This window comes from Paramormyrops kingsleyae, chromosome 18, assembly GCF_048594095.1.
Source record: "Paramormyrops kingsleyae isolate MSU_618 chromosome 18, PKINGS_0.4, whole genome shotgun sequence".
NCBI classification, from domain to species: domain Eukaryota; kingdom Metazoa; phylum Chordata; class Actinopteri; order Osteoglossiformes; family Mormyridae; genus Paramormyrops; species Paramormyrops kingsleyae.
This window is the reverse complement of record NC_132814.1, coordinates 2,270,796-2,298,405: the sequence shown is the minus strand read 5'-3', so window position 1 is coordinate 2,298,405 and position 27,610 is coordinate 2,270,796. Positions and strand designations below refer to the sequence as shown.

The following is a 27,610-nucleotide window of genomic DNA, read 5'->3' as shown; positions in this document are numbered from 1 at the left end:
AAGAGAATAGCATAAGGTAGCATAGTAATGGCTAAGATAGAATAGCATAAGGTAGGATAGGAATAGCTAAGGTAAGATAGAATAGAATATATATATTAAAATCGTCACACAGTAGAAAACTTCTATGCCTGTGTTATTTTGCAAAGCAAGTTCTTCATTGCAACAATGCAGACTTTTACAAAAGACTTATCACAAAACAGTTATATTTGTATAATTTATGTATGCCAAATGCACATCCCAGTAACATAAATCTCAATTCGGGGCGCAGTTCTGATAATAGGGACAAAGCAGTCGTGGGGATAATCTACAGTACACGGAGGTCTTTGTCTCAGCCTCTCCGTTAAACTATATGTTTACGGAACCTTTTACACCTTAATTTCTGCTTAATTATTATTTTATTTTTATTTATTTATTTTATTATTATTATTTATTTTTTTTTTATAATACTTATGAGCTCATTTATTTGATATTCTTAACTTGTCAGATTTCTAATTTCACACTCGGCACACTCGTCCAAACCACAAACCTTACACATTCATACCGTGCACGTTACATTCATAGCAACCTTATTTTGCAGCCTAACTTCCTTAGTAACCATCAGACATCATGCTTGGTGGTAATTTTCCACTACATTGGTAAGGTAAGATAGAATAGGATAAGGTAGGAAAGGAACGGATAAAATAGAATAGCATAAGGTAGGGTAGTGTCGCCTATGGCTTACTCACTGGGGGCTTTGGGTGGGGATGCTGTAAAGCGCTTTGAGACGATGTAATGTTGTCATAATGCACTATAGAAAAATATATTTGTTACCCGTTGTTGTTGAATGGGTAAGATAAGATAGAAAAGCATAAGGTAGGATAGGAATGGCTAAAGAATGATAGATTAGGATAAGGTTGGATAGGAATGGGTAAGGTAGAATAGCATAAGGTAGGGTAGGAATGGGTAAGGTAGAATAGCTTAATGTAGGATAGGAATGGCTAAAGAATGATATATTAGGATAAGGTTGGATAGGAATGGGTAAGGTAGAATAGCATAAGGTAGGTTAGGAATGGGTAAAGTAGAATAGCATAAGGTAGGATAGGAATGGGTGAGTTAGAATAGCATAAGGTAGGATGGGAATGGGTAAGGAAGAATAGCATAAGGTAGGATAGGAATGGGTGAGGTAGAATAGCATATGGTAGGATAGCAATGGTTAAGGAATAATAGACTAGGATAAGGTAGGATAGGAATCGGTAAGTTAGAATAGCATATGGTAGGATAGGAATGGCTAAGGAATGATAGATTAGGATAAGGTAGGATAGGAATGGCTAAGATAAGTTAGACTTGGATGAGGTAGGATAGGAATGGATAAGATACCGGTGGATGAGATAGGATAGGAATCTCTAAGATAAGGTTGAATTGGATAAGGTAGGATAGGAATGGCTGAGATAGGAACGGCTAAGATAAGAGAATAGCATAAGGTAGGATAGGAATGGCTAAGGCAAGATAGAATAGGATAAGGTAGGATAGGAATGGGTAAGGTAAGATAGAATAGGATAAGGTAGGAAAGGAACGGATAAGATAGAATAGCATAAGGTAGGGTAGTGTCGCCTATGGCTTACTCACTGGGGGCTTTGGGTGGGGATGCTGTAAAGCGCATTGAGACGATGTAATGTTGTCATAATGCACTATAGAGAAATAAATTTGTTACCCATTGTTGTTGAATGGGTAAGATAAGATAGAAAAGCATAAGGTAGGATAGGAATGGCTAAAGAATGATAGATTAGAATAAGGTTGGATAGGAATGGGTAAGGTAGAATAGCATAAGATAGGGTAGGAATGGGTAAGGTGGAATAGCATAAGGTAGGATAGGAATGGCTAAAGAATGATATATTAGGATAAGGTTGGTTAGGAATGGGTAAGGTAGAATAGCATAAGGTAGGATGGGAATCGGTAAGGAAGAATAGCATAAGGTAGGATAGGAATGGGTGAGGTAGAATAGCATATGGTAGGATAGCAATGGTTAAGGAATAATAGACTAGGATAAGGTAGGATAGGAATCGGTAAGTTAGAATAGCATAAGGTAGGATAGGAATGGCTAAGGAATGATAGATTAGGATAAGGTAGGATAGGATTGGCTAAGATAAGTTAGACTTGGATGACGTAGGATAGGAATGGATAAGATACCGGTGGATGAGATAGGATAGGAATCTCTAAGATAAGGTTGAATTGGATAAGGTAGGATAGGAATGGCTGAGATAGGAACGGCTAAGATAAGAGAATAGCATAAGGTAGGATAGGAATGGCTAAGGCAAGATAGAATAGGATAAGGTAGGATAGGAATGGGTAAGGTAAGATAGAATAGGATAAGGTAGGAAAGGAACGGATAAGATAGAATAGCATAAGGTAGGGTAGTGTCGCCTATGGCTTACTCACTGGGGGCTTTGGGTGGGGATGCTGTAAAGCGCATTGAGACGATGTAATGTTGTCATAATGCACTATAGAGAAATAAATTTGTTACCCGTTGTTGTTGAATGGGTAAGATAAGATAGAAAAGCATAAGGTAGGATAGGAATGGCTAAAGAATGATAGATTAGAATAAGGTTGGATAGGAATGGGTAAGGTAGAATAGCATAAGGTAGGGTAGGAATGGGTAAGGTAGAATAGCACAAGGTAGGATAGGAATGGCTAAAGAATGATATATTAGGATAAGGTTGGTTAGGAATGGGTAAGGTAGAATAGCATAAGGTAGGATGGGAATGGGTAAGGAAGAATAGCATAAGGTAGGATAGGAATGGGTGAGGTAGAATAGCATATGGTAGGATAGCAATGGTTAAGGAATAATAGACTAGGATAAGGTAGGATAGGAATCGGTAAGTTAGAATAGCATAAAGTAGGATAGGAATGGCTAAGGAATGATAGATTAGGATAAGGTAGGATAGGAATGGCTGAGATAGGAACGGCTAAGATAAGAGAATAGCATAAGGTAGGATAGGAATGGCTAAGGCAAGATTGGAAAGGATGAGGAAGGATAGGAATGGGTTAGGCAAGATAGAATAGGATAAGGTAGGATAGGAATGGGTAAGGTTAGATAGAATAGGATAAGGTAGGAAAGGAACGGATAAGATAGAATCGCATAAGGTAGGATAGTGTCGCCTATGGCTTACGCACTGGGGGCTTTGGGTGGGGATGCTGTAAAGCGCTTTGAGACGATGTAATGTTGTCAAAATGCACTATAAAAAAATAAATTTGTTATTCGTTGTTGTTGAATGGGTAAGGTAAGATAGAAAAGCATAAAGTAGGACAGGAATGGCTAAAGAATGATAGCTTAGCATAAGGTAGGTTAGGAATGGCTAAAGTAGAATAGCATAAAGTAGGATAGGAATGGGTAAGTTAGAATAGCATAAGGTAGGATAGGAATGGGTAAGTTAGAATAGCATAAGGTAGGATAGGAATGGCTAAGGAATGATAGATTAGGATAAGGTAGGATATAGGGATGGCGAAAACTAAAAAATTTCTTGACCGACCACCGAGCCTCAGTAGCCGGTTGAAACCGGTTAACCGATTAGTTTAAAATATGGTACGCTATTTGAAATAACAGCCATTTCGAGCCGCGCCTGCAATTTCGCAACTCTGTCGCATCTCTCTGCCGCTCTGCCTCCCGCACACACACACACACACTGCCACTCACGTCACTTTTTTAAAATCCCCTACAGCGCGAAACATGAGTCCCGCAAACGCGGCGCCGAAGAGCTTGTTGTATGTAATCGTAGGACAAATGGCTCCTTAGTTTCAAATGGTTTGGGTACAAGGTGATCGCTTTGAAAATAAAGGCGTTTGTCTAGGTTAGAAGCTCATTTGAAACATTGCCACGGCTCATTTAAGAAAATGACAGCTCCGAAGAGACGCCGCTTTAGTTGAGGTAGTGCTAACCATAATAAAGAAAGATGATGATCATCATCACCTTATCGGTTACCACTGAAATGTAGATGTAATGTATTTCCAAATCTAAGCCCATCTTATGCGGAATGTTGCCTAATAGACTGCAACATGATAAAACCAATGGATAAAACAGGCACCTTCAGAATGCGTAAAAGACGCACCGGCCAAGGCAGGTCTAACTCACTGTGTGCCTTCTAATAACGGACAGGACAACTCTGTTGTATAATTAATATTATTTTTTTATTTTTCAAAAAGACAAGTGTCAACTTCTGTTAAGGGCAACATCTCCTAAACCATAACAGACAAAAACCTACAGCTATTCTTAAGAATAACATTAAATAAACGAAAAATTATTAGAATCTATGAATGAGAATACTGTAGCCAACAAACAGCTCACAGACAGGTGTTAAGGGTGCTAATTATTTAAACATAACACAACGATTTGGCCATTAGTTATTCTTGGAAAATAAATTAACGAAAAACAAGTTAAAGTTAAATTTCGCAAACCTTGTGAGCGCACGAACCCAAACGCTGTGACCTCGCGCCAAATGTTTTTATTGGTTTATTAAGTACAAACAGGCGAGTTATGAAAAATTGAGTGTGAGGGATAATTTGTTCACTTAACACAAAAAGATGAGGAATGAGATGGCTAACTGTAGTAGCGTATAGTCCACTGTCTATAATAGCCTAATTTAGATATCACTTTTTTTTTTAACCGACTACCGACAACTTTGACCGGTTAACGTTGATACGGTCAACCACCGGTCAAACGGTCATCGGTTAACATCCCTAGTAGGATAGGAATGGCTATGATAAGTTAGACTTGGATGAGGTAGGATTGGAACGGATAAGATACCGGTGGATAAAATAGGATAGGAATCTCTAAGATAAGGTTGATTTGGATAAGGTAGGATAGGAATGGCTGAGATAGGAACGGCTAAGATAAGAGAATAGCATAAGGTAGGATAGGAATGGCTAAGGCAAGATTGGAATGGATGAGGAAGGATAGGAATGGGTTTGGCAAGATAGAATAGGATAAGGTAGGATAGGAATGGGTAAGGTAGAATAACATACGGTAGGATAGGAATGGGTAAGTTAGAATAACATACGGTAGGATAGGAATGGCTAAGGAATGATAGATTAGGATAAGGTAGGATAGGAATGGCTAAGATAAGTTAGACTTGGATGAGGTAGGATAGTAATGGCTAAGATTGAATAGCATAAGGTAGGATAGGAATGGCTGAGATACGATAGAATAGGATACGGTAGGATAGAATGTGGGTATGATAAGAGAATAGTATACGGTAGGATTGGAATGGCTAAGGTAAGATAGAATAGGATGAGGTAGGATCGGAATGGGTAAGATAGGAACGGCTAAGGTAACAGTATAGCATAAGGTAGGATAGGAATGGCTAAGGTAATTCAGAATAAGATAAGGTAGGATAGGAATGGCTAAGGTATGATAGAATAGGATAAGGTAGGATAGGAATGGCTAAGAATGGAACGGCTAAGATAAGAGAATAGCATAAGGTAGAACAGGAATGGCTAAGGCAAGATAGAATAGAATAGGATAAGATAGTATACGAATGGGTAAGATTGGAACGGCTAAGATAAGAGAATAGCATAAGGTAGCATAGTAATGGCTAAGATAGAATAGCATAAGGTAGGATAGGAATAGCTAAGGTAAGATAGAATAGCATAAGGTAGGATAGTAATGGCTAAGATAGAATAGCATAAGGTAGGATAGGAATGGCTGAGATACGATGGAATAGGATACGGTAGGATAGAAAGTGGGTAAGATAAGAGAATAGCGTAAGGTAGGATAGGAATGGCTTAGAAAAGATAGAATAGGATAAGGTAGGATAGGAATGGCTAAGGTAAGCTAGAATAAGACAAGGTACGACAGGAAAGTAATATTTGTTTAATAATAGTTTATTTTCATTTTTAATTCTTTATTCTGCCAATGCAGATTTGTTTCTTTAATAATTTATGTTTCTTTAATAATTAACTACACAAAGTAATTAGAGAATATAGTAATTCACTACATTCATCATTTTTCATGACTCAAGGGCCCATCAACATACAGTTATCCACCTTTGAACCAGCAAGCTTTGGATTGCAAGCCCAAATATTTAGGTTACTGAGACACACACCTACACTGACTCAGCTTAAGTTGTAACTTTTCAAGTGGAATGAATTGCAGTGTACCTGACTATAATACTCATTAAGGTCAGAATGAAGAATTATGTCCTGCTACAACTGTCACCATGACCCTTTCAAATTTGCCTCCTAATCACTAATCTGTGAATTCTTCACCACTTTAGCTAATGTATAGTAAGTGTAACTGCTGCAGAATGACTGTGTTGCATCAGCAAGGTGGGTGTTGCACATTGGTGGTAGTTGAAGTGGCTCCTGCACTGCATCATGGCTGTTGGGTACACCTTGTATTTTGCAGTACATTCCATGTTCTGTATTTTGCTGACCCATTCTTATTTCTCTTTGCTAAGCTGCATTCGGCAGATAGTCTGCCTTTCTGTGGTTCTACGATCCAGGTCTGCAGAGGCCCTGCATCACTGGCACACTGCTGAAACCTACTGGACTCCATACAGCTGCATAAAATGGCTATAATTACCTGGAGCTGGACATTGCGGAGACACAGTGGACTTTCTATTGGATGTCAGACAGAATGGCAGAAGAGCGTTCACTAACAGGAAACTAAAACACACAAACATTTGGGAACGCTTCAAATGCGTGATCTGACTCTGTAAGGGGAGAACATGTGCATGCGGAGTCTTGGCTTTTCACAATGTTTTATTCCTACTTATAGCTAAGGTTTTCTTTTCTAGCCATTGTTACTCTAAGGTTGCCCATTAATGGTTTGGAATTGGTAATATGTAAAACTGCTTTGTTAGCATGTCTGCCTTACAATTCCTTCACTGTAAACTGAGGCCTGCCGGAGATCAATTCTGCTTCATGGCACTTGTGTTTACTCTTTATTTTGCAGTACATTATGTGTGTGACTAACCCCTTTCTCTACATCTCCATTCCTCCTGTCGAGCTCCATACACAACTAGTGGAGAAAAGGGGTGCTGATGTCTCTGGATGTCCACATCTGCATTCACACTGACGTTGGATTGGAGGGGGGACGATATCTCTGGATGCCCACTTAAGAAATGTCTGTGCTACCGTCCAGTTCACCTTCGTAGCTAAGTTGTTATATCCGTGTTAAGGACCTCCGTCTTTTAACATTATACTTGCATAAACCCTTCACTCTTCAGAGCATCATATGTGTGACTAATCCACTCTCTTCTGCCGAGCTGCATACACACTTCATGGAGCCAGCAAAGGACGTAGATGTTCTGCCTAGGATGCCTGTGGTTACAGGATCCAGCTCTATGGAGACCCTGTGCTGCCAGATTCCTGCGGGACCCTCCTCCTACTGGACTCTATACTGGACATGACAGAATGCCGCTGTTCGCCTGTACTTGGACCAACACCTCATAGAGACCCAATGGCTCACCATTGGAAAAATCTGACTTTATGATAGGTGGACCCTGCGGAGGCCTTTTTGCAGGATCCATTAGAGACTCTCTAAACCTTATCTAGACACACACTTTTGGATAATTTAAACTGCATGAACTGTTCCGGTGTCGCCCAGAGGAGGATGGGGCCCCCTTCTGAGTCTTGTATCCTCTCAAGGTTTTTTCCTATTTTCAGCTTGGGGAGTTTTTCCTTGCCACTGTCGCCTTGGGCTTGTTCTTTAGGGGCTTGGATCCAGTGACATGTAAAGCTGCTTTGTGACAACATCCGTTGTAAAAAATGCTATATAAATAAAATTGGATTGAATGAAATATTTGTTTTGCTTTTTTATTATTATTCCCGCTTTGACATGCTAGGTCTACAGTTTAAGCTGTACAAACACCATTCAGAGTTTAAAATGTGAAGCCACATATCAGCTGTGTAATAGTCTGTACTACCTATTACAGTTAATACATGCAGTTCAAGTGCTGTGTGGAGCAGCATTATGTTTCTGACCTGCCTGCCATAATTGGGGACCAAGACTGTTTGACAAACATGTATGAGGCTTAGTGCACTGTTGTGGAAAAATGAAATTCAATAATATTGTGGCAATATAATACTATTGTCTTTTTTGTTTTTCTTTATATAATTTCTTAAAGATAAAATTCTGCCCTTCAAAATGATATATGATTCATCCTGGGGACTCATTTTTACATGACACTTATGAACTTGAATGTAAAATGGAATGGCATATGGAAATCTGTCTCCAGGGCTTGTGTTACATTGTCTTAAAGGGCAGAAATTGTCCTTTACAAAAATATATAACATTGAAGAATAATTTCTACATATTATTCAATAAAACCATTAATCTGGAATAATAAAGAACATCCGCTGTGCAATCTCTGTATAAAAGTCCATGGAAGTTACATGTGGACATCAGTCCCCAGGACTTGTCATGTATTGTCCGAGAGAGCAGAATTTGTCCTGTCCAATGTGTGTGTGTGTGTGTATATATGTATATATATTAGTGCTGTCAAACGATTAAAAATTTTAATCAGATTAATCACAGGGTTGCTGTGGATTAATTTAGATTAATCACGATGAAATATAATTCATTTTTAATCTATATTAATCACATTTCATTTTGCATGAGCAAGCAGACTCAAGTAAAAAGGGAATATATATGCACTTAACATGTTTATTGAACATCTTGAACACGAGTCGGATGCATTCCATCTGCCAAAGAAGTGCAATACCATGGACCCATATCAAAAAGCAAGATTTTTTGCTTAGCCGGACAACTTGTCGTATTTAAGGTACCTCAGTTAAAATGGTCTTCATCTTCGTTGACTTACAATAGCCCGAACTACCGTAAATCCGACAAATAATCAGACTAATCATGGAATCCAATTCTAGCCCGGTTAATTGATTCTGATCTCGGGATTCTCTGTGCTTCTCCGAGATATGTCATCACTTCTGGCTTCAATACTCGGAATCCGACTCGGAATACGAGTTCCCAGGGCAAATGGAACACACCAAAATTGCCCGAAATGGGTTGCCAGAGACATTTCAGGGATTTTGAGTCATTCTGCGCTGCAGATGGGTTAATTGCGTTAAAAATTTTAATCAGATTAATCATGATGATGGATTAATCCACCTTAACCCGTTAATTTTGACAGCCCTAATATATATATATATATATATATATATATATATATATATATATATCACTGTCTGAGAAACAATTTCTACATATCACTACATATACTTAATACACACAGCAAATGTGCCAGTGTTAAATTAACACTGCATGGTGTCTATATGGGTCCACCCCATTTAGTGTTACCTTTAACACTTTACAGTGTGTAGTGAGTGTTGTTTCTACAGTGTTAATATTGTTATATTGTTCAATGTACAACCTAGAGTGTTAAGACAATGTGTCTCCACCTCTTCCCAAATTGCAAGCCCATATGGGTGGCACACAAGTACAAAATGGGTGGCCCGTATCTGCCCCATTTTAATATACTTTCCTTTGAGTTCATTTGGGCATTCAGCTGCTGTGTTTTACTAACCCACCATAATAAGAAAGATTCAGACTAACATAGCCTTTTCTCTTTTTATGCAAGCCTTATTTCAGTTCAGCTTTTGATACCCAATGAACTGTGTTCATGTAAATTGGCGAGCATTAAAAAGCTGCTGTTATAAATGTGTTTATTTACACGTGAGTAAGATAGAGTTCTTCAGTTATGATGAGAAAGAACCAGTCAAGCTCTTCTGAGTACTGTCTGTGGTATCAAAGTGAGTGAAATGTATGGCGCCAGTCACCAAACACAGATTATTATCTTATCTTATTATATTACACTGCATAACATAGCTTAGCACGGCTGAGAAAAGGTGAGAGCTATCTTAATGGTAGAAGGAGTGTATTTCCACTAAAGCAGATATAATGGGTGGTAGCCTTATTGCTTTTAGACCTCAACTTGGGATAGAAGAACAAATCAAATCACGTTGCTCATTTAATATTCAGATTTTCATTTAGCTTAATTTTTAGAAACCCACCACGGTCGAGGATGGTATGGCACTGATATTAGTCTTTACCACATTTGATGACTAGTTTTTCTGGGTTGTCTATGTGTATTAACTTATCTGAGTAGCGTTGCTTGTATATATGTGCATCCCCAAAGAAACCTCAATTGTAGTGGTACATATGGTCTGGATGTCTTTCCTAGAAAGCCTAGGCTTAGAAGAGAAACAAATGGTTTTTCATGGTAACATGCCTTCTCTAGTTAAGCCATAGAGACTAAACCATCTAGCCTAGTCACTGGCTAGCACGCCAATGCCATTTCTGTGGTTTTTGCTCTCTTGTCCTATTCATCACAATCACGGTAGATTTTAAAAATAATCTATTAAGTAAAAAACAGTACTGTGTCATGCTATGCAAATATACATCCAGCACCATTGGTTCACAGGGCAGTTGGGAGTACCAGGAGCAGCACAAAAAAGGGTATCACACCTGACCTAACACCTTTCCACATATGTTAATCATCCAAGGGCAGGACCAGCAATCAAAAACACCGACACCACAAAATAATTATCACTCTGGAGACAGTGTCCAGTTTTCTGCTAGAAAACCACCGCTCTCTTAACTCCAAGATCAGTAAGAACTGAGCCAGCAAAACTTCAATATAAAACAAGAAAAAGCTGTAACGTCCTTTCTCATGATGGTGGGTAAATCTGGGATGGCACTTCTGATCCTCATGACTTGTGCGCATATTAAAATGGGGCAGGTGTGGAGGTGGAGACTCATCGACTTAACACCCTATGGTGTAAATTGAACATTATTAGAGTTAATAAACATTAACACTGTAAAAACAACACTCACTGCACACTGTAAAGTTTTAAAGGTAACACTGAATGGTGTGGACCCATATAGACACCATGCAGTGTTAATTTAACACTGGCACATTTGCTGTGTATGGCTCCTTATATAACATTACTGTTGATAATTGTTTACTTAGATATATATATATATATATATATATATATATATATATTAGATATATAATTTTGTAAACAGAATTAGCAAAAGTACTGCAAACATACAATTAGTTTTACTGCTTATATAAAAGTATATTTACCACCTAAATGAATTAGTTAAAGATGTAACTTAAATGGGTTGGGGCTATATAACATGATTAATTGCAGCCTTTGTGATCACCTTTGCATTTATTCAAATTTCCATTAAGCACCAAAAGGCTAAGCTTTCAGGCTAAAATCTTATTTAGTGTAGTATGCATTAATCCACGAGACCCTGATAACACAGCTTAGCTGCACTGGCACTGGTAACCCGCACCATCTTGGTATTCACGGCTGGCTGCACTGGCGACCCACACCATCTTGATGTTCACGGCTGGCTGCACTGGCACTGGTGACCTGCACCATCTTGGTGTTCACGGCTGGCTGCACAAGTTGCCAAAAGGCCTGGAAGTGCTGATATGATGCAAATCTAGCAATGAAACAGTTATGTTGGCGTTAATTTAACTTGATATTAACAATATACATTAATTCCATGCAATGAGGGACGTGTTGATTACAAAATGATTTTTCAGGACATGGACCTTCCTTGTGTAAAAACGAATGTCCTCATCAGACCCTGCAAGACGTTCTAGGCCAAATCTTAACTGCAGCTGCAGAGTTTCAATCTGCTGTTGCAGCTCCTGAATTTTTTTCTTCAAAATTTCATTCTCTTCTGCCAAGTCGGATGCCATCACTGATGTCGACGGAGTTACAGGATAGTCATGGTCCAGTGGTAACGTTACTTCTATCTCGCAATCAGGGTCAACGGACACTGACACCGGGCCCTGCCAGGGAGAGGGGCATTTAGGGTGGCCCTCCCACACATTGCGCCTCGGTGCTGGTATGGTAAAATTATTCCACTCAAAAAGGCAGGGCACCGCTCCTTGAACGAGTTTTCGATGTCCTGTTGTGATGAAATCGTCTACCTTGAAATGCCGACTGCGGACCAGAATGTTAGTAGGAGTGAAGTTCTCTCGTCATATCTTGACTACCACTGAGCTCGCACCTCAGGATTACGTGGGAAACAATGGAAACTTATTTCAGAATTATACCTCGATGAAACGGCACATCAAGGTACACTACAATGTAATTTAGACTTGCCAATTTGATACTGATATGTAAGGCGCTTGTTCTTCATTCTCAACATTTTGCATAAACTCGCTGACAGCTTACACCGGAAGTACCCCAGCCCACCACACAGATTTTGAACATTAGAAGTGCCATCTTGTGCACGGAGGGTATACCACACTGAAAAAAATACCGTTTAGGATATACTCAAGTTAATTAAGGCAACATTTTTTGCACTCACTTATTTTGGGAAATTTCGGCAAATCTTTTTTTATCAGTACAATAAACCCAAATGCTTTCCCCAATTTCCCCAATGCCAATTAAAGGACCATAATCAGCATCTGATACAAAGTGGAACCAGGCATGATGCAAGTGTCTTTGCTCACACAAGCCTGATGCAAATTTTCTGCCTCGTTGGGAATCAAGGGCTTTGCTCAAGAGCCCAAAGACATGGAGCTACTCAGCTGAGGCTGGATATGAACCTTTGGATCATATGGTCAGATACTTAGTCTGTTGAGCCACGCGCTGCTCTCAGCTGCAGCCGGGCCCCTTAAAATAAATGCAAAAAATTGTCATGTTAATTTAAAGTAAACTACTGGTAGGAGGGTTGCAGTAGTTTACTATTAATTTTACAGTTCATCTGTTCCCGTGATGCTGTGAGATCCCGTGAGAGCTGTGCGTAATCCAACATGGCAGCGTCCTACTAAAAAACAAACAAAACTTACTTCGACAGCCAACTTAAACAAGCCAAAATATTAATAATATTAATAATAGTATATATAGTATATATAGTTTATCGGATAGAGAAGTTTACTCATTACATCCTGGACGAAGAAACCTTAGAAGACTTACAGGATTACGTGGACGAGTATTACGAGCGACTCATCATGAAGAAGAACCAAGCGACTCCATCCACGAAGAGAACCCGCTCGGACTGTACTTCAAACAGCCCCTCAAGCAGCCCTTCATCGCCGGATAAGGAAAACAGAGATATCCTAGAGTCCATTAATAACAAACTTTCCAGTTTTGACGCCCGACTGGCACTTGTAGAAATCCTTAACAAGGAATTTCAAGCACTACGGGAATCTCTGGAGTACAGTCAACAACAGGTGGAATCGCTCGCATCTGAAAACAAGATTCTCAGAGACTCCGTAAAATCCCTCACGGAAGGTATGGCGGAACTCTCCACAGAAAATAAGCGTATGAAAGAGTCCCTGCTTGATATTCAAGCAAGAAGTATGCGGGACAATTTAGTGTTCGCCGGAATTCCGGAGCGTGCAGAGGAAGACGCAGAAGCTACCATCAGAAACTTCATGCAACAAGAACTTAAACTTTCTCGGGACACCGTCAACAACATCACGTTTCATCGGGTCCACCGCATAGGAGGGGTGAGGAAAGAAGCTCAGCGTCCAAGACCTATCGTGGCCAAGTTTGAACATTTCAAACAAAAGGAGCTGGTGAAAAGCCGAGGCAGGGAGCTCAGAGGAACGGACTTCAGCGTCAACGACCAATTTCCCAAAGAAATCCTGGATCGTCGCAGAATCCTGTTCCAGCTAAGGAAAAAATTCATTGCGGAAGGAGCCCGGGCTGTCATCGCAGTAGACAGACTGTATGTTAATGGACAACTGTTTCGCGACCAGAACACCACCGCTTGGCTCTACTGAAACCACTTCCGACTAAGGTAACACGCATTTAATAAACTAACTTTAAAAGTTTGGCAGTTAATACAGGTTTTTAGCGCACGCAGCACACTAGACGGCTTTGTCTAGGACTATTAAGGCCGGGTCACTTTATACCCCTTACTGTTCCTCAACCCCCTTGTTTAATGTCTCACCACAGTCGCAGTTCTTGTTGTTGTTGTTATGGCCATCATTGTCATTGTTATGGTAATTGTAGCATATCGATATTGACGCTCAAAAATGTTTTATCTGGAAGCAGTCTACCAGATACTATACACCCACACATACACGTAGATAGTCACACACTCGCATGCATAGACGCCCACTCAAACATACACGCACCCCCTCATCTAAACATCACACATGTATGCATTCATACACTAACATATACACATGCCCACTCAAGCTCAGACAGATCTCCTCATCTTAGTAGCACACATGGAGACATTCACACATTGACATTTGCACACACATTCATCCTGACACATTCACACTCATACACACACAGTCATTCACATACACACACATCCGTCCATTTTAACATTAGATTGCACTCAGGGGGTCTAAGTTAGGACAGCATGAATTCACTACGCTTTGTCACTTGGAACGTGTGTGGTATTGGCTCATTTGCTAAGAGACGTAAAATCTTAGAATATCTAACAACAGTACAGGCAGACATTGTCCTACTACAGGAAACTCACTTAGCCAAAACAGGACAGTGAACATTAAATTCACCAGAATTTCCACACGTATACTTAGCTAGTTATAATTCAAAACAGAGAGGTGTAGCAATTTTAATCAACAAAAGAATATGTTTCAACTGTAAAGACACTATTGCAGACCCAAAAGGTAGATTCATAATTATTAAAATTTCAGCATATAACAAAGAATTATGTATTGCCAATATATACGGTCCAAATAGTGATGACCCCTCCTTCTTCCACCACCTTTTTGCTGCAATATCATCATACTCAGACACAGAATTTATACTGGGAGGGGACTTCAAATTAGTACTTAACCCAGAATCTGACAGACGTAGTACAGCAGCTAGTTACCGTACTTGCCAGTCATCCGAAACAGTAAAACAATATATGAATGATTTCGGCCTATGCGATGTCTGGCGTACTTTTCACACCACGCTTAGAGAATACACGTTTTTTTCACCAGTCCATCATTCTTACTCCCGGATAGACTTTTTTCTTATCAGTAATACAGTCATGAAAGATATACGTGGCACACAAATTCACCCTATAACAATCAGTGACCATGCACCTGTCACTATGACGGTCACTGTAAAAGTTAGTGCACCACCTTTTAAACGGTGGAGACTGAATACATCATTACTAACGGACTCAGAGTTTCTAGAAGTTATTAAAAAAGATTGGACAACATTTATTGAAACAAATGACTTGCCAAGTATCTCTGCGTGCATTCTCTGGGAGACAGCAAAGGCTGTAATACGAGGCAGAATAATATCATATTCAGTACATAAAAAGAAAAAGGAAAAAGCACTCGAGACAGAACTAGAACAGAAAATTAAAACTTTGGAATCAGCACATGTTGCCTCCCAAGAAAAACACCTTCTAAATGAGCTGAGGAAAAGTAAAATGAAATTGCAAGAATTAAGAGACAAAAAATTGTGTCAATTACGCTTGGACAATTTTGAACATAGTAATAAATCAAGTAAGTTTTTAGCAAACCAACTAAAACAGAATAAAGAGAAGGCAGCAATCTCTTCAGTTACAGACCCCAATGGGAAGGCAACTCATAGCCTAGGAGAGATAAGGATATTTAGGGACTTCTATAAAAAATTATACTCACCTAATATTAATCCAACCAATTCTGAAATAGAAGAGTTCTTAAACAACATCGACCTACCAAAATTAAATAATGAACAAATATCGGCATTAGAATTACCTCTCTCAATATTGGAACTTCACGAGGCACTACAATGTATGCCTAACGGGAAAGCCCCAGGTCCAGATGGACTTCCAGCAGAATTCTACAAAACATTTTGGCCTCTGCTAGCACCACTATTCCATAGAATGGTTATAGAAATTAAAGAAACTAGCAGCATCCCCCCAAATATGAATTGTGCAGACATTAACCTGCTCCTCAAACCTGACAAAGACCCTGCTCTCCCCTCTAGCTACCGACCAATATCACTCATAAATGCGGACCTTAAAATCATCAGCAAAGCACTGGCTAGTAGAATTGAAAAAGTGACACCTTATATAATACATCCAGATCAAACGGGTTTCATTAAAGGCAGACAGTCCACTAACAACATGAGGAGACTAATTGGCGTAATAGACTACTGCAACATTCAAAATAAGGAAGCCATAATCATCTCATTGGACGCAGAAAAGGCTTTTGACAGGGTCAACTGGAAATTTCTAATGGCAACCTTACTAAAATTTGGATTTCGCGAGAACTTCGTAACCTGGATTAAAATTTTATACAGTTCACCTAAAGCCTGCGTAAAAACGAATGATCAAATCTCCCCAAGCTTCACTCTCAGAAGGGGCACTAGGCAAGGTTGTCCACTTTCTCCATCACTATTTGCTATATTTATTGAACCATTGGCAGCAGCAATTCGGAACAATAATAATATCAAAGGTATTCAAACAGCAAGTATAACCCATAAAATTAGTCTTTATGCAGATGATGTATTACTTTTTCTTCAAAATACACAGGGTTCCCTCACAGAGACGATAAGACTCATAGATAAGTTCTCCCCCATTTCAGATTACTCTATTAATTGGAATAAGTCGACTACTCTTCCAATATCTTGTGACTTCCAGTCCAATCCAACTATCCCACTTCAATCTGGGAACATTAGATATCTGGGTATTAACATTTCTGCCAAGCTGTCAGATCTGATGCGATTAAATTACAGTCCGCTGCTTAAAAAGATAGAAGATGACCTTGCACGGTGGAACAATCTACCCACATCACTTCTGGGAAGAGTAGCAACAGTCAAAATGATGATCTTACCAAAAATTAACTACACGTTCTCAATGGTTCCGAGTCAACCTCCGCGGACTTGGTTTAATTCACTGGACTCCTTAATCTCAAAATATCTATGGAAATCTAAACCACCACGAATAAGTTTAAAAACTTTACAGAAACCCAAAAACTGTGGGGGTTTGGAGCTTCCCAATTTCTACAACTACTTTCTTGCCAATAGATTGATATATGTCCTAAAATGGACTACACAAAATAACTTAGACCTTAACTGGCTGGATATTGAGCAAACGTTCTGTAATGATATTCGAGTCCAGGACCTGCCATTTATCAGTCATATACTTAAACGACAATGTTGTTTTAAGAGCATCAACATCAGCACATCACTGACAGCCTGGTGGGAATTTTTTTTTTTTTTTTTTTTTTTTTTTTATTCCCTCCTCCACCCCCCCTCTGTGGGGGACTGTATCTATTTATTTATTTATTTATACATTTTTTTTTTATTTTTATTTTTTTATTTTTTATTTACTTATTTATTTATTTTTTATTTTATTTTATATTTTTATTTACTTCCTCAAAAGAAGGAGAGGGAGGGGGGGGACAAAGGAGAAGGAGGGAAGAGAGAGAGAGGGAGAGAGAGGAATGGAAAGAAAACAGAAAAAAAAAAAAAAAAACAAAAGAAAAAAAAAAAAACAAACCAAGAAAAAAAACAAAACAGATAATCTGCTTCCATGTCTGTTGAAAAGAGAAAGACAACATACAACATCTGTACTAATCACAACGACCATCAAACGTTGAATGTTGTTGAACAGCACACACAACCAGCCTTACAACCCATGCCCAGAAACAACAGCCGATCAAGACAGTGTGTGTCCGTGAGCACGTGTCCGTGAGCACCTGTGTGCACACCTGTGTGTCAGCGCGCTGGTGTTCCTAAGGTTTCTCCAAGTAATTGTCTAGTAGTGTGTGTGGGGAGCCACAGCCCCGCCCACCCAGGACATGAAGTCGACCCGGGGGAGACCCGGGCCACAGATATCCAGAGGCCCCCCAGGGCACGGGAACCCCAGGAGGACCAACGCAGGGACAATTGCAGCCCCCACCCAGAAAAGGGCAGAGGAGCGCTCCGGAGGGGGGCCATCCGGCAGCCACATCACAGGAGCCCCAGGGGGCCGTGGCGACGAGCACGCAGGCCCCGCCGGCGGCCGGCCACACCAGGGCAGACCGGACCCCGGGCCCAGAGATCCAAGGGCCCCCCCACCCCCCAGCCAGGGCCCCGACAGAGCCGGAAGGGCCAGGCCCCGGCAGGCAACCGCCGAGAGTGAGCCAGCACACACCAGAGCATCCAGCCCCAGACATCGAGAACCACCAACGCACCGGCGGCCGGGGGCCTCATCCACCAGCAGGGAGTGTGGCGGGGGGTAATAGAGCCTGAGATGTTATTTCAGGTGGAGTCTAAGACCCAACCTGACACATACGTATAGACAGACAGGCACACACATACACAAGCATACGTTCCCACCCTCATGCACACATAAACAAATATTCACCCATTCGCCCAACATGAAGACACAGAAATGAACGCCGTACACACACTCACACTCCCCATATATACTCTATACTCCGAGATCTAGGCACCACCGCCCCCAGAGGGGCAATCCGCCACCAGACCTCGGAGATGGATCCCTTTTTTCCTCTGGCATGGGGACAAGAAGACCACCCCGGACCCCACAGCAGCCAAGAAGCCCACCAGCCCAGACCCCGACCGGACGGCCAGCTCCTCCCAGCCCCCGGCCCCAGATGGTGAACAGAGAACGGGGGCGTGAAAAGACCCCATGCTTCCCTCCGCCCGCTCATATGTGGTGTTGGTGCGTGTTGTTCTAAAGTGTTTTAAAACAGGGGAAGGGCATGGTGCTAACCACCCTCTGCCAATCAGCAGCTGGTGTCAGCTCGGCCCCTCCCCAGAACCCTCAATGTCTATATGCAACTTAAAATTGAGAAGTGGGCACTGGCACCAGAGGTAAGGCTGAATGAACAGACCGCCCTCTGGACGCCATTCCTTGTGCCCACCCCCAAGGCCCTAAATGTATGTGTCATGAGAGAGTAAGTAATGAGAGTGTCTAAGTTGTGATGTGTGATTGAGACACAGGTGGCCACGGGGGGACAGAGGAGGAATACCTCCCCTGCATCCCAGCGACGCACCTGCACCTCAAAGCCCTATATGTGTGTTGGGGTGACGGAGCGGGAGGAGGGAAGCATTTAGGGATGGGGAGGAAAGGATCGGGGGGGGCAAAGTACCCCCCCTCTGGAGCCAGCCCCCCCGCTGACCCCCATAAGCACCCCCGTTCCCCGAAATCCACCCAGGGCGGGAGAGCCGAGGCCCATCCAGTCCGGGGGCCCAGAGCAGCGGCACCACCGGGCACCACAGAGCCCGGGGCAGCCAACCAGACCCCACCACAGAGGGAAAAACTACACCCACCCCACCATTCAGTCAACTCCCAGACTACATAAGACAACAGACACCCAGGTTGGGTCCATTCTCCTACTCTATTGGATTCCCCCCCACCCCCGCAGAGTGGATACCCCTAAGGCAGGGACCACCTGCGGGCAGATGGTAACAACCTCCCCACCAGCTAAAGAGGCCCCCAGCCCCTCCAATGCGCCGAAGGTCCCCGCGCCGGGGCCGGGCCCCAGTGCACGCGCCAGCCCACACCCCGGCGACCCACCCACCAGGACCCAAGCCCCCCCAGCCCAGCCGGAACCCCAGCCCGGAGGCAGAGCGCCCCCAGAACCCCAAGCCCGCCCCGGACCCACCCAGGAGCAGCACGGCCGCCAGGCTGGTACCCTACGTCCGCCGGCACAGGCTACCCCAGCAGCGCTGCATGCAGCCACCAGAAAGACGCCACCCAAGAGCCACCAAAGCCCCATCCAGGCCAGGACCGCAGTCCCAGCGCCGAACCCCCCCAGAAACCCCCCCCCCAGGGAACCCCCAGACACCCCAAGCCCATAGGCCCCCCCCCACACCAACAACAAAGACCGAAGCGGGACAAACCTGCGACCCCCCACCGCCACTAGGTGATGGAGCTGATCAAAGGAGCCCAGAGAGATTGGTCTAATGTGGCGGCAGAAGCTGTATCAAGACTAATATGGTCCAGCAAACTCTCTCTATATTGGTTGATATTAAGGTTATTTTTATTTTTCCAGTTCATGAGGACAGTCTTCTTAGCAATGCATAAAGCGGTGAAAGCCATGTGGGTTGTGTTAATCTCTGTAGTGACACCATCTAAGTCACCCAACAAGCAGACTGAAGGAGAGGCTGGAATGGTACATTTCAGACACTTTGATAAGTCCTCACAAATCCTGCGCCAAAACATCTGAACAGGTGGACAGAACCAAAGAGCATGGATGTAATTGTCAGGTGTATCCCCTTGACAGTGTGAGCAGTTGTTAGAAGATGTAAAACCCATCCTGAACATCCGATGCCCTGTATAGTGCACTCTATGCAGGATTTTGTATTGTATTAATTGTAAATTGGGACTTCTAATCAGTTCAAAGGTTTTTAAGCATGTCTTAGACCAGAAATTGTGGTCCCAGCTGATTGATAAATCTGCCTCCCATTTTGCAATAGGAAGGGATATTGAATCATCCATTGTAGAAAGTGTCCTGTATATTTTAGACAGTAATTTGGGGGTTTTGAGATTAAGGAATTCTGCCACCCTTGGTGGTATTTGTAATTTGATTTGATTAGACTTGAATTTCCTTTTTACTATAGATTTAACTTGTTGATATTCTAAAAATCTATTCTTGTTAATCCCATGTCTTTTAACTAATAAGTCAAAGGGGATAAAGTCTATTTCTTCAAATATATGTTCCAAGTATTTAATACCTTTACAACTCCAATCCGGGAAATTTATCATATTATTGTTTAGTAGTATGTCAGGGTTGTTCCAGATGGGAGTACGTTTGCATGGGATTAATGAAGACTCAGTCATTTTAAGAAACTCCCACCATGCTGTCAGAGAAGAGCTGATACTGATGCTTTTGAAGCATTCATGTCGTTTAATGTTTGAGCTAATGAATGGTAGATCCGAAATGTCTATGTTATTGCATAGAGCCTGTTCTACGTCTAGCCAAGGTTCATCTAAGAAGGTATGTTTTAGCCATCCTGAGATGTTTTGAAGCCTGTTGGCTAAGAAGTAGTGGTGAAAGTTAGGCAGATCTAGTCCTCCTTTGTCCTTGGTCCTTTGCAGCGTTTTTAAGCTAATACGCGGTGGTTTATCTTTCCAAAGGAATTTAGAGATGGCGGAGTCCAGAGATCTAAACCAGTCAGGTGATGGTTTACTTGGAATCATTGCAAATAAATAATTAATTCTTGGTAACACCATCATTTTTATTGATGCAACCCTTCCCATGAGTGATATGGGCAGGGACTTCCATCTAACCAGCTCATCCTCTACCTTCTTTAAAAGTGGGATGTGGTTTAATTTAGTTAAGTCTGCCAGCCTAGGTGAAACATTAATACCTAAATATTTAACATCCCCAGATTGCAGTGGAGTGGAGGAAGAGTTCTGAAAGGAGCAGTTAATTGGAAGAACTGTAGATTTTAACCAGTTTATTGAATAATCTGAGACTCTTGAGAAAGAGTTTATTAATGTAATTACCTCAGAGAGAGTGGTTTGTGAATGCTGGAGAAAAAGTAACACATCATCCGCATAAAGACTGACCTTATGTTCCACATTCTTGCATTTGATGCCTTTAATCACTATAGCCTGTCTAATTGCTGCTGCTAGTGGTTCAATAAAAATTGCAAAGAGTGAGGGGGAGAGAGGGCATCCCTGCCTGGTGCCCCTCTTGAGACAGAAGCTAGAGGATGTTTGGTCATTCGTCCTAACACATGCTGTTGGGGAACTATATAATATTTTTAACCAGTTTATAAAAGAGGTTCCAAAACCAAATTTGTGTAATGTTGCAAATAAAAAACTCCAACTAACTCTATCGAATGCTTTTTCTGCATCTAGAGACAATATTATGATTTGAAGGTTTTTATTGCACGAATAGTCTATCAGATTGAGTAATCTACGTGTGTTTGTTGATGAGTGCCTCCCTTTTATGAAACCAGTTTGGTCAGGATGAATTATGTGAGGGGTTATCTTCTCTATTCTTTTTGAGAGAGCTTTGCAGATTATTTTAAGGTCAACATTAATAAGTGATATTGGACGATAGCTGGTAGGCAATATAGGGTCTTTGCCTGGTTTTAGCAAGAGACTAATGTTGGCAGAATTCATATTTGGTGGTAGTCTACCATTTTCCTTGGTTTCCTGCAACATTCTGTAGAATGTTGGTGACAGAATTGTCCAGAATTCTTTATAGAATTCTACTGGAAATCCATCTGGGCCTGGAGCCTTATTATTGGGCATACTGTTCAAAGCTTCCTGGAGTTCACCTGGTGTCAGCAGAGAATCCAGTGCCATCGTTTGATTATCTGATAATTTCGGAAGGGTTATACTATCAAGAAACTGATCAATTTCGTCTTTAGATGGGTTTATCTGTGGTAAGTATAAAGATTTGTAAAAGTCCCTGAAAGTGTTGTTTATTCTTTCAGGGTCATATACTGTATCCCCAGTTGAGTCTTTAACAGCACATATAGTTGTTTTTTCTTTATTTATTTTTAACTGGTTAGCTAAAAATCTACCTGATTTATTACCATATTCATAATTTTGCCAGCGAAGTCTTTGTGCTAAGAATTGTGTTTTTTTATGAATAATTTCATTTAATTCTAATTTTGCTTTACGTATTTTATTCAGCATTTCCTGTTCCTGGGATGATACATAAGCTTCTTCTAAGGGTTTGATGTTTTCTTCTAATTCCTGAATATACTTGTTTTCTCTTTTCTTTTTATGTGATGAGAATGAGATTATTTTACCTCTCATCACAGCTTTGCCTGCTTCCCAGAGAACAGATGCTGATGTTCCAGGCAGGTCATTATAGTCTAAATATAAAGCCCACTCTTTTTTGAAATAGTTAATAAAATCTCCATCTTTAAGCAATGATGTATTAAATGTCCAGTTTCTAATTGGTGGAATGGCTTTCTTATTTATTAGGGTTAAAGATACAGGAGCATGATCGCTGACAGCTATAGGGTGTATCTCAGTGTCTGAAATGTCACTCAGCAGTGAGCTACTGATTAGGAAATAATCCAGACGAGAGTAAGAGTGATGGACGTGTGAGAAGAAAGTATATTCCCTACGGTTGGGGTGAAGAGAACGCCATGCATCGCGAAGACCATAGTCACTCATGTACTGCTTAACTATATTTATGGATTCCCAATTGCGCTGAGCAGCTGTACTGAGCCTATCCATTTCTTTATTTAGTGCGAAATTGAGATCGCCCCCAAGAACGAGTGTGCTATCTAGGTGTTCAGAGAGTGTGGTAAAGAAAACGTGGAAGAATGAAGGGTTATCAACATTTGGACCATATATACTAACAATACATAACTTCTTGTTAAGTATAGACAATTTAATGATTATAAATCTACCTTCTGGATCTATAATTGTGTTGAGTAATGTGAAATTAACATTTTTATGTATTAAAATTGCTACTCCCCTCTGCCTAGAGTTATAACAGGCTGAGAACACATTAGGAAACTCAGGTGTTTTAAGTTCATCTGTAGCTGTGGCAGGTCTATGAGTCTCTTGTAATAAAACAACGTCTGCCTGTAGTTTTTTAAGCTGGCTAAATATTTTTAACCTCTTCTCTCTGGAGCCAGCTCCATGCACATTCCATGAGACAAACCTTAGTGTGCCCATAGACATGTGTGTGTAGCTAATATTGCACGTGCAAATGAGTCAGATATGAACGAGCGTGTGAACGCTTGTGTGCGTGTGTATCCTATATGTCTGTGTGCACTATAAGGTCGGAGTGGTTGTGGTGAAGCTGAGTACATATGTACATTATCATGTCGTGCAGATGTGTAAAAATCGAGGGTGTTGTGTGTGATTGAGTAGAAATTTAAAGCAGGTGATCGATGCAGGGAAAGCAGGGAGAAGTGAAAAAGACATACAAAGGGGCACGCGAGTAAGGGTATTAGTGAGAAACATAGAAACATAAACATTGTTAGCACTGTGGCGCCGCCGAGACTGACGGTAGTGTATTTGTTATGACCTAACATTAAATTAGCGAATTAACATGTATAAGCTAGATTAAACAGAAGAGGAAAATATAAGGAAAGAAGAAAAATATAACAGGTTCTTATCTGGAGTGGCGTTAATATAACCAGGGAGTGATGTTAGGGTCGCGGTAGAGCTGTCCATCCACGTAGAGCCGAACCCCGGCGATGACAGCTCGGGAGCCCTTCTGGATGGAGCTGCGTCGGATTGGGAACAGAACTTTGCGTCGCTCCAGAATCTCTTTGGGGAACTGGTCGTTTACGCCAAAGTCCGTTCCTTTCAGCTCCCTGCCGCGGCTCTTCACCTGCTGCTTCTGTTTGAAATTCCCGAATTTGGCCACAATAGGACGCGGTCTCAGGGCACCAGGCCTCTTAGCTCCCAGCCGATGGACTCTGTCAAAGCAGATGCTTTCCACAGTGTCCTCTGGAAGCTTCAGGTGGGTCTTGATAAATGTTTTAACCGTAATTTCTGCGTCCTCTTCAGCAGATTCCGGGATGCCTGAAAACACCAGGTTATCTCTCATACTACGGGCTTGGAGATCGATGACAGTCTCTTTTATTTTTTTATTTTCTTCTTTTAGATTGGTCACATTCTCAGTTAGAGACTTGACCGAGCCCCGTAGTGAGGCGTTTTCAGCAGCGAGTGTTTCCACCTGTTGCTGGCTGAATTCCAAAGACTCCCTCAGGGATGTGAACTCCTGATGCAAAATCTCGACCAGAGACAACCTCGCGTCGAAGCTGGACAATCGCTTGTCGATTGACTCCAGTATGTCGGCGAAGTCTTTACTAGTCGGCGAAGTTGCTCCGGGGGAGTCTGCCGGGCGACTTCTTTTGGATGACGGCGTCTCGCTTTTTCCCGGGGAAGATGTATTGAGGTTCTTCTTCATGACTGTAGTGTCGAAGTACCAGTCAATGTATTCTTCGAGTGATTCCAACTTCCCCTCGCTGTCCTCGCTCAGCTCGCTGTTCATTCAGATTTTCCGCCAAGTCTCCGGCGTCTGACGTCACTTACCGCATTTCCGGTCTTCCTCCTTCCTTACTCTCCGGTCTTCCTCCTTCCTTACTCCTTACTACAATGTATGCCTAACGGGAAAGCCCCAGGTCCAGATGGACTTCCAGCAGAATTCTACAAAACATTTTGGCCTCTGCTAGCACCACTATTCCATAGAATGGTTATAGAAATTAAAGAAACTAGCAGCATCCCCCCAAATATGAATTGTGCAGACATTAACCTGCTCCTCAAACCTGACAAAGACCCTGCTCTCCCCTCTAGCTACCGACCAATATCACTCATAAATGCGGACCTTAAAATCATTAGCAAAGCACTGGCTAGTAGAATTGAAAAAGTGACACCTTATATAATACATCCAGATCAAACGGGTTTCATTAAAGGCAGACAGTCCACTAACAACATGAGGAGACTAATTGGCGTAATAGACTACTGCAACATTCAAAATAAGGAAGCCATAATCATCTCATTGGACGCAGAAAAGGCTTTTGACAGGGTCAACTGGAAATTTCTAATGGCAACCTTACTAAAATTTGGATTTCGCGAGAACTTCGTAACCTGGATTAAAATTTTATACAGTTCACCTAAAGCCTGCGTAAAAAACGAATGATCAAATCTCCCCAAGCTTCACTCTCAGAAGGGGCACTAGGCAAGGTTGTCCACTTTCTCCATCACTATTTGCTATATTTATTGAACCATTGGCAGCAGCAATTCGGAACAATAATAATATCAAAGGTATTCAAACAGCAAGTATAACCCATAAAATTAGTCTTTATGCAGATGATGTATTACTTTTTCTTCAAAATACACAGGGTTCCCTCACAGAGACGATAAGACTCATAGATAAGTTCTCCTCCATTTCAGATTACTCTATTAATTGGAATAAGTCGACTACTCTTCCAATATCTTGTGACTTCCAGTCCAATCCAACTATCCCACTTCAATCTGGGAACATTAGATATCTGGGTATTAACATTTTTGCCAAGCTGTCAGATCTGATGCGATTAAATTACAGTCCGCTGCTTAAAAAGATAGAAGATGACCTTGCACGGTGGAACAATCTACCCACATCACTTCTGGGAAGAGTAGCAACAGTCAAAATGATGATCTTACCAAAAATTAACTACACGTTCTCAATGGTTCCGAGTCAACCTCCGCGGACTTGGTTTAATTCACTGGACTCCTTAATCTCAAAATATCTATGGAAATCTAAACCACCACGAATAAGTTTAAAAACTTTACAGAAACCCAAAAACTGTGGGGGTTTGGAGCTTCCCAATTTCTACAACTACTTTCTTGCCAATAGATTGATATATGTCCTAAAATGGACTACACAAAATAACTTAGACCTTAACTGGCTGGATATTGAGCAAACGTTCTGTAATGATATTCGAGTCCAGGACCTGCCATTTATCAGTCATATACTTAAACGACAATGTTGTTTTAAGAGCATCAACATCAGCACATCACTGACAGCCTGGTGGGAATTTCTTAAAATGAACCAAACCTCACTGGTCCCATGCAAACTGACACCCATCTGGAACAACCCTGACATCTTGTTAAATAAAAAAATGATAAACTTCCTGGCTTGGCATAATAAAGGAATCAAGCGCCTCGAACATAATCCAAGACAATCGCATGATATCATTTGACAAAATAGCAGAAACTTATAGCATTGAGAAAAACAAATACTTAGAATATCTTCAGCTTAAATCAATAATACATAATAGATGGTGCCGTAAGCAATTAGAGCTGGAGCTTTCACCTAAAATAGCAAACTTCTTAATAACACCAACTAAAAAACTACTGTCTAGGATTTACGTGCATCTAGCAGAATCTGATATAACGCTCTCACTCCCTACCCACAAATGGGAAAGGGATTTACTCATCAATCCAGACACTAACTTCTGGAGGCAAATTTGCTTGAATACCTTCCGAATGAATCAGAACTCCAACCTGCAGCTATTACAGTACAAAATTTTACACAGAACACACTACACAGGGCAGAGGATGTTCCAGATGGGTATCAGAGATACTGACATATGCCTAACTTGTAAAAAGGACGCACCAGATAATTACCTGCATGCTTTCTGGTACTGCACACCGGTCAACGAATTCTGGCAAAGGATTTGTGAAGACTTATCGACACACCTAGGGCATCCCATCCCACCCTCCCCCTCACTCTGCCTGCTTGGGGACCTCACTAACACTAATATAGACACGAATAAATCATGCATGCTTCTTACAGTACTAACCATTGCCAAGAAAACAATCCTTCTGAACTGGAAGTCAAAAGAGAATTTAAATATAAATCTGTTCAAAAATCTACTCTGGGATTATGTTTCCATGGAGAGGTCATCTGCCTGTAAGAAAAATCAATTGATCGATTTTGAAGATATTTGGGCTCCAATAATTAACTTTTTAATGTAATGTTGTCGAGGGTGGTGGGGCATTACCATCACTGTCCCGGGTTGGGGGCTGGGGGCGGAGGGGCAGGGTTGTTGTGGTCCTCTGGGGTTTCTCTTGGCTGAGGGCACGTGGTCAATGTCTCTGGGTGGCCGCTGGCCTGGCCTGTTGGGGGCGGTGCGGGGGGTTGGGGGTTCTGCCCCCCTGGGGTGGGTGGCGCGCTGAGGGTGTGATCGGGGGGTGGGGCCTCTGGGTTCCGCCTGTGCCGCTGCGCTGGGGTGGGTGGGTTTGGGGCCGTGGGCT

General features: G+C 41.6%; 1 long non-coding RNA gene across 4 annotated transcripts in view; it reads left to right on the top strand.

Moving 5' to 3' along the window:
* Positions 1-437: 437 nt before the first annotated feature.
* LOC140579324 (uncharacterized) overlaps positions 438-27,610 on the top strand; it is an 88,131-nt gene continuing 60,958 nt past the window's right edge. The window contains exons 1-2 of one of the 4 annotated variants that reach the window (XR_011983417.1): positions 440-2,350; positions 3,423-5,798. This is a non-coding gene — a long non-coding RNA (uncharacterized lncRNA). Of the gene's footprint in view, positions 5,799-27,610 lie in introns of all 4 variants that reach the window. The other 3 variants (XR_011983416.1, XR_011983418.1, XR_011983415.1) reach the window with 3 other exon arrangements.